At 33.7% G+C, this 7,983-nt stretch overlaps 1 long non-coding RNA gene across 1 annotated transcript in view; it reads left to right on the top strand.

Annotated features, from left to right (window-relative positions):
• Nucleotides 220-7,983, top strand: part of LOC110262157 — a 119,421-nt gene continuing 111,657 nt past the window's right edge. The window contains exons 1-2 of the long non-coding RNA XR_002346789.1: nt 220-343; nt 3,249-3,333. This is a non-coding gene — a long non-coding RNA (uncharacterized LOC110262157). The remainder of the gene's footprint in view (nt 344-3,248; nt 3,334-7,983) is intronic.

Raw genomic sequence — 7,983 nt, 5'->3', positions numbered from 1 at the left:
CCATAACAGAGAGCGTCCTATGTAAAAATGACAGTGTATGTTCAGACTATCCAAGATGGCTGTTCTCTTGCTCTCTGTTCATTCCCTCCCTGACAACGCCCTATGTCACTCACATGACTATCCAATTGTGTTAATTATAGGGCTTAATCAGTAACTACCTGTATGCTTACCCCTTGCCCCAGCCACTGGTTTCCCTGGTAACTGATGAGCCAGCCTGACGTCAATTCCCCCTATAAATTGTAGCTTCCCTCTCCCCTCGAGTAGTCAAGATTATTGATACGTCCTTCTTGTCATTTGCCAAACACAGTGGGATGTTTCTCCAGGACCCTTTTCTTCTAGTCATGTAAGATCCTTTACCCAATGAACCATTGGTATCTCTTTCACTGTCTTTGGGCTCTTTCTTTGGTTTCTAGACTGGGCATTTACAAAGTTTGCAGGTCTGTGTGCAGGCTAACAGCTATTTCTTTCCTATTGAATAGACATCCAGGAAAACAGCCACAGATTTTCCTAGAAAAATGTAATATATGTAATTATGCTTACATCTTAGGCCTCTATTTCAGAGACCTAGGTCCATTTGAGTATATTCTTGTCAGTAAACTGGCTTAGGTCTGAGCAGTGAGTATGAGTTGTTAGGTTTCTGCAAACTTGGATATTTTCCCCCATGTATGTTTAACACCACTTTACAGGGATATTCATCCACTACATTTTCGGGGATATTATCTCAATTAGTCATTAACATTGATAAATGCAGGAGCCAAAGATTAAAAAAAACACAACTGTTGTCAATGAGAGGTAAGTTTATTGTGTTGCTGAGGTAATTAAAAAAAATTGAAGGAATCATGAAATGTTTTTTAAGGATAGGAAATTATAGGTTGTGATCTAACAGGGATAGAGGGGGACAGACAACTTTTTTAGCAGGAGACACATGTGGGCCAGGGCAAGGCCTGATCTGGCTGGGTGGAGTATGGAGCTTCCCAGGAAGGCAAACAAGGCAAAATTGCATCCACAGGGTGCACTATGTGGCTTCAGGTGTGCAAGGGTAGTAACTACACGAACTGCTAATGGGGCAGAAGACCATGGGCTGGAATGTCTTAATTGTCAGGGGCAGCCAAGAGATTAGCAAAATCCAATGAGGTTCTGTTGTGGCCACTCTCTCCCTAGAAGATGCCAGATAATGCATTTCTCAATAATTCTATGAAGTCTAGACAGGGTGGTCCTGGAATGAGAACACCTGGGTACTCAGGTGCTTGAAGCACCTCATCTCAGTCTTGCCCTAGGGAGACTAGCTCATGCTACCTATCAAGAAAACTGCAATCCTCCTCGACCCTTGCCCCAACTTGGAGTCACAGGACCTCTGTGTCTCTCCCATGGTGCCTGGCCTGGTTGGGAGGGAACCTCTGCCCCAAAGGCTGAATGGGAGAGGGACCTCTGAAAGCCAAAATGAGATGGTGAACTCTGCACGCCCAAGAGACAAAGCTATGGCCTTCCAAGAAACCACAGGTCCTAGGGCAGTAACATTTCTGGTGAGACACACTGGGACTCTAGTATGATGTTTTCATGGGTCTGAGGCCATCTCATTATGGTATTATATATAGTATATAAAATGTGAGCAATGTCCACATACCCCAGTAGAGATGTGTAGGGATGTGTGTGTGTGTGTGTGTGTGTGTATTTATCCCCATTGGAAGGAATGCAAGTAGAAGGGAATTACTTGATATCCTGTTGCCAAATAGATCCTCTGAGGGCTTTTTTTCTTTCTTTTCCGGTCACTCATTTGGCCAATGGCAGGTGAAGTCAAACTAATGAGTATTAATCTGTTCAGCCCAGATCCACACACTTTTCAAGATTTGGTTGATCAAAAGGTTGTTGTCTTCACTTGGATAAGAATTTGTCTTTCCTATTTATTCTATGGTATGTTAAATTATCTGATATGACAGTGGTGTCCCACTATTATTGCTGCTTTGAACAGGCTGCATTGGCCAGCTACATTACATGCAGTTAAAAAAAGAAAACTTTATTTGGCCACTTAAGGAGCTATGAAGCCAGGACCTAGACTACAAATCTCAGTCGTGGAAATATCTTCAGACTCCCAGCTGAATCTTTTATCGTTTGTTGGTCTTCTATTTTAGAGAAGTCACATTTTACAAAATTCAGTAAGAATGTTATATAGCATACATTTTTCCTTTAAGAGAAATCAGAGGGTACATGCTAGTTTATCACAACCCAGTTAATCAATGTAAATTAATTTGGGGGATCTCCAAAACAAATACCATTATTGATGATTTTTTCTAAGATCAGTGACAAAATTTAGACTATTTTTTCCAGTTGCATTACTACATCATTGAAAATTCAGCATACATTATGAAAAGTGAAATTGTGAACTTTCCTGAATAGATGGTAGAGTTGTCCTTAAGTATCCATACGAGATTGGTTCCAGGACCCAGCCCCACATACTAAAATCAACAGATACTAAAGTCCCTTTTATAAGTGGTGTAGTAGAGTCAGCCTCCTATATCAACCTTCTGCAGAAGGATTCTGCAGCTGGGGATTTCACCAACTCAGGTGCAGACCCCGTGGGTAGATGAGCTGACTACAGTTGTCACACTTTGAATATCTGGAGATACCTTTTTCAGGAAAATATATTAAATTGTTTTTAGATATATGAAAAGCTTTAAAATTGCCCAAATACACAGGATGGATGTGTATTCAGTAGGCAAGTTGTGCCTCATTTTCACATAAGATGTAGTATCCTGGTAGGCACAGAAAATAATTAGGACTATAGGTATTGCTCATTACTGTGAGAGCAAGTCAATTAATGGTATGGGAACACAGGCTGATTTTCTGAATGGATATAAATAGCATCTACCAATAAGGCTAGAAAGTCTCTGAAGAGAACAAAGGGAATACAACAGCAAGGATAACCCTAATATTTGTTTCCTCTGGTGAGCTGTGTTCTGTTGACAATTATAATATGATTTCAGTGAAAGTATTTTCTTGACTGTGGGTGGAGGTGAAACCCAATTTTTATGAGAGTGAAAGTTGAGGTGGTGAATAATGATAGGATAATTTATATATCACAAGGAAACTACAAAGAAAATACATTTTATGAGTGGTGAAAGAAATAACTATTAATTTTGTGTCATAAGAATCACATGGAAGATGAAGAATTTGGGCATCAATAAGGTTTAGAGCATAAACTATAATCTGAGAAAAACTGAACAAGTACTGCTTTTCTTTCTTTTCCTTAGGTGACAGAGAAAGCCAGATGAGATGAAGAATAATATGGCAAAGTTATGTAAAAACAACTGTCAGAGGCCAAGTGATCACAAAGAGGTACTGAAATACAATAATAACTATAATAAGTGGCAAATGAAAGGAAATAAGCAAATCGACAGAAAATTGTGTTATCATTTTGCATGAAAGCTATCTGCCTTGTCCCATCATATGCTTGATACAAAAACTTTTTTACTGACTTTATTTCTATATAATTAACATATTATGTAAGTAGAAGATGGACAATGTGAAGATTTCATACATGTATATATAGTGAAATATTTAATGAATAATAAATATATATGATTATTTAACACATCCTTCACCTCACACAAATTACCTTTCATTGTTAATAGTGAGAACATTTAAGATTTACATGTTTAGCAACTTTCAAGTATAAAATTCAGTATCATTAACTATAATCACCATGATGTACATTACATATCTTATTTCTTATATAAGTTTGTGTCTTTGACCAATATCTCCCACTTTCCCCACCTCCCACTAGCTCTAAACAATGATGAATCTACTATCTGTTACTATGGTTCAGTTCTTTGGACTTTACATATGAATGAGATTGTACAGTATTTCTCTTCCTCAGTCTGGCCTTATTGTACCTGGCATAATGTCATCAAGGTTAATCCACATAGTGGAAGATGGCAGGATTTCCTTCTTTTTATGGATGAATAATATTCAAGCATGTGTATTCCATTTATACCACACACACACACACACACACACACACACACACACTGAATTTTCTTTATCCATAGATCCACCAATGGACATTTAGGTTGTTTCCATGTCTTTATGAATAATTCTGTAATAAATGTGGAGGTGCAGATATCATTGCAAGAAGGTGATTTCATTTGTCCAATAAATGCCCAGAAGGGAGATTTTTGAATTATATGGTAGTTTTATTTTTAATTTTTGAGGGACCCCCCCCAGAATATTTCCATAGTAGAAATAGATCACTGGTATACAAGAGTTCACTTTTTGCCACATCCTTATCATCATTTGTTATTTTTTGTCTTTTTGTTAAGGCCATTCTAATAGTTATGAGATTATATCTTATTTTGGTTTTGAGTTGTATTTCTCTGATTAGTGATGTTGAGCACCTTTTCATATAATTGCTGTTCCTTTGGGAAAATGTCTATTCAGGTCTTTTGCCCCTTTTTAAATCAGATTGTTTTATTTGCTAACTGTATGAGTTTCTTATGTATTTTGGATATTAACCCCTTATCAAACATATGATTTGAAAATATTTTCTTATATTCTGTAATTACCTTTTCATTTGTTCAAGGTTTATTTTGCTATGCAGAGCTTTTTATTTTGATGCAGTTCAACTTTTTATTTTTGATTTTGTTGCTTATGTTTTTGATGTTACATCAAAAAAAAATCATTGCCAAATCAAGGAGCATTTTCCCTTATGTTTTCTTAGGACTTTTACTGTTTCATGTCTTAGCATTAAGTACCTGATCCACTTCAAGTTAATTTTTGTGAATAGTATAAAATAGAGTTGAAATTTTACTCTTTTGTCTGTGAATATCAAGTTTTCTAAACATTGTGTATTGAATAGATGATCCTTTCTCAGTTGAGTATTCTTTGAACGTTTGTTAAATATTACTTGATTATATATAAATAAATACACACACACACACATGTTGATCTCTGAGCTCTCAATTCTGTTCCATTGGACTGTATGTCAGTGTCACACCATTTTATTTACTATAACTTTGTAACATAGTTTGAAATCAGGAAGTGTGATGCCTCCAGCTGTGTTGTTCTGTCTCAATTTCTTTAGTTATTCATGACCTTCTGTTATTTCATACTAATTTTAGGATTTTATTTTCTACTTCTGTGCAAAAATTCTCCTGAAATTTTGATAGGAATTGTATTTGAATCTATAGATGGCTTTGGTTAGCATAGAAATTTTAATAATATTAACTATTCTGACCCATGGGCATAACTATCTTCCCATTTATTTGTGTTTTAATTAACTTCTTTATCAATGTCTTAGAGGTTTCAGTGTATGGATTTTGACTGCCTTGATTAAATTTATTCCTATGTATTTATCATTTTTGATGCCATTGTAAATGATTGTTTCCTTTACTTATTTTTCCAAACTAATTGATCTTGATATATTAGTTTTTGTATCCTTAAACTTTATTGAACTTGATTGTTATAACACTTTTTCTTGGTGTTGGGGGTAGAGTCTTTTTTATTATTTTCTATAAATAAGATAATGTAATCTACCAATAGAGACTTTTTTGTTGTTGTTGCTTTGTATTTTATTTCTTTTTAAAGATATTTATTTAGACATTATCATTTTAAAACTTTTTTTTTTTTTTTTTTTTTTTTTTATTTTCCCACTGTACAGCAAGGGGGTCAGGTTATCCTTACATGTATACATTGCAACTACAGTTTTTCCCCCACTCTTTCTTCTGTTGCAACATGAGTATCTAGACATTTTTCACTTCTTCCTTTATGATCTGGATGCCTTTTATTTCTTTTTCTTGTCTGATTGCTCTGTCAAGAAACACAGAGCACAATACTGTGCTGATTAAGAGTCGTAAAAATGGGTTCCCTTGTCTTGTTCCTTTAGCTTTTGCCCTTGAGTATAGATATATATGGGTTCGTTATAGATGGCCTTTCTTATGATGAGGTATCCCACTTTGTTGAGAGTTTTGTCATTAATGGATGTTGAATTTTGTCAATTTTTTTTTCTATTTATTGAGATGATCATATGATTTTTATCATTCATCTTGTTAAAGTAATGTATCACATTTATTGATTTCCATATATTGAACTATCCTTTCATGTCAGGGATAAATAGCACTTGATTGTGATATAATGTTGAATTACAATAATATGCTTTTGAATTTGGTGTATATGCTGTAAATATGCTATTAAATTTGATTTGCTAGTATTTGGTTTAGAATTAGCATGTGTATTCATCAGGGATATTGGCTGATAGTTTTCTTGTAATGTCTTTTGTATGGCTTTGGTGTCAACATAGTGATGATCTTAAAAAATAAGTGCGACCTTGTAAAATTCAGTTTTTTGGAAGAGTTTGAGAATGACTGGTATCAATTCTCTTTTTAAAAATGTCTGGTAGAATTTACCTGTGAAGCTCTTCAGTCCTGGGCTTTTCTTTTTAAGGGGTTTTTGACTACTGATTCACTCTCCTTATTCATTATTCTGCTCATATTTTTTATTTCTTCATAATTCAATCCTAGTGGATTATATGATTCTAGGAATTTATATTTATATTGCCCAATTTGTTGATGTATAATTGTTCATGATATTCTCTTAGATCCTTGGTGTTTCTGTGGTGTCAGTTGTTATATTTTTCATTTATAATTTTAGTTATTTATGTCCTCTTTTTTTTTTCTTGGTAAGTCCAGGCAATTGTTTATCAATTTTGTTTATCTTTCAAAAAACAATTCATAGTTTTAGTTATCTTTTCTATTTTCTATTCTCTATTTAATTCATTTCTGCTGTGATCTTTGCAATCTTTTTTCTGTTAACATTTGTTCTTAATTTTTGTTTTTCTTTCTCCTAATTCCTTAAGGTGTGAAGTTATGTTGGTGATAGAAATTTATTTTTTCTTAATATAGGCCTTTATCACTATAAACAACCCTTTTATAACTGCTTTTATTGTATCCCCAAAGTTTTGATATGTTGTTTTAAATTGTGTTTGTTTCAAGATAATTTTCGTAATCTAGTATCTTGAGTCGGCTGTCCTCTGAATTTAATCTACCCAGAGGGTTTCCTAAGAATTCTCAACTTTAAGTATTCCAAAGAAACTGAAGTACAAAGCAGTGATATTTTTTAAAAATAAGAATGTATAAATTTAAGGATTAGTATGTTAAAATGTACAGTTATACTTGTTCTTAACAGTACATTAAATGGTCATGACCACAGATGATTAAAGAAGGTTTTTCCTTTTTGTCTGTATCAGAAAATAAGCTTCCATGGTTCAGGACATGTAGAGACTACTTAGGTAGACAATTTGGGAAAACTAATACTTGGTAATGGGACTGAGTGTCATTTTCAGTATTTAGTCACATTACCTTTTGAAGGGGAAAGAACAAGCATCACAGTTGAAGCTCACAAATGCATAGTGTATCCTGTAACTAAAAAATTTATAGCCTTCAAGTTCCAGAGGGAGAAACTAGTAATTATAAACAATATGAGTGATAAAAATCCCTCCTAGGGAAAAAAAAAATTTTTTTTCTTTTTTTTTTTTGCTCTAAGTAGTTTGGTAGTGATATTACACACACATATATTAATATAATATATATATAATACAATATAAATTTAAATATACATGTGTGTTTAAATATAAATATAGATGGATATCCTAACAAAGATATGTATTTATGAAAATATATATTATATGCAAAAAGTTCAAATTAGTTCATCTTAGTACTTTTCTGTTCATCAAGTTGTATTCTTCATGGATTACAAATAATTACAACTATGTAATATTACGTATCCCATTTTTATGTAATAGATTCAAAATCAGAATGATAGTACATTTATTTCTTTGTGGAGTTCGCTCTCTTTTAAAATATTTCTTCCTTTGTGACCTTGCTTAACTTTGCAAGGAAAAGAAAATCAATTTTCAGTTTTTACCTAATCAATGAGAAATGTTGATGCAAAATGTAGGGAATACCTATGAATATATTTTGTCAGACTAGCAGT

This window comes from Sus scrofa, chromosome 8 (genome assembly GCF_000003025.6).
Source record: "Sus scrofa isolate TJ Tabasco breed Duroc chromosome 8, Sscrofa11.1, whole genome shotgun sequence".
Lineage (NCBI taxonomy): Eukaryota > Metazoa > Chordata > Mammalia > Artiodactyla > Suidae > Sus > Sus scrofa.
Note: the sequence above shows the minus strand (reverse complement) of the source record. Positions and strands in the feature narration are given on the sequence as shown.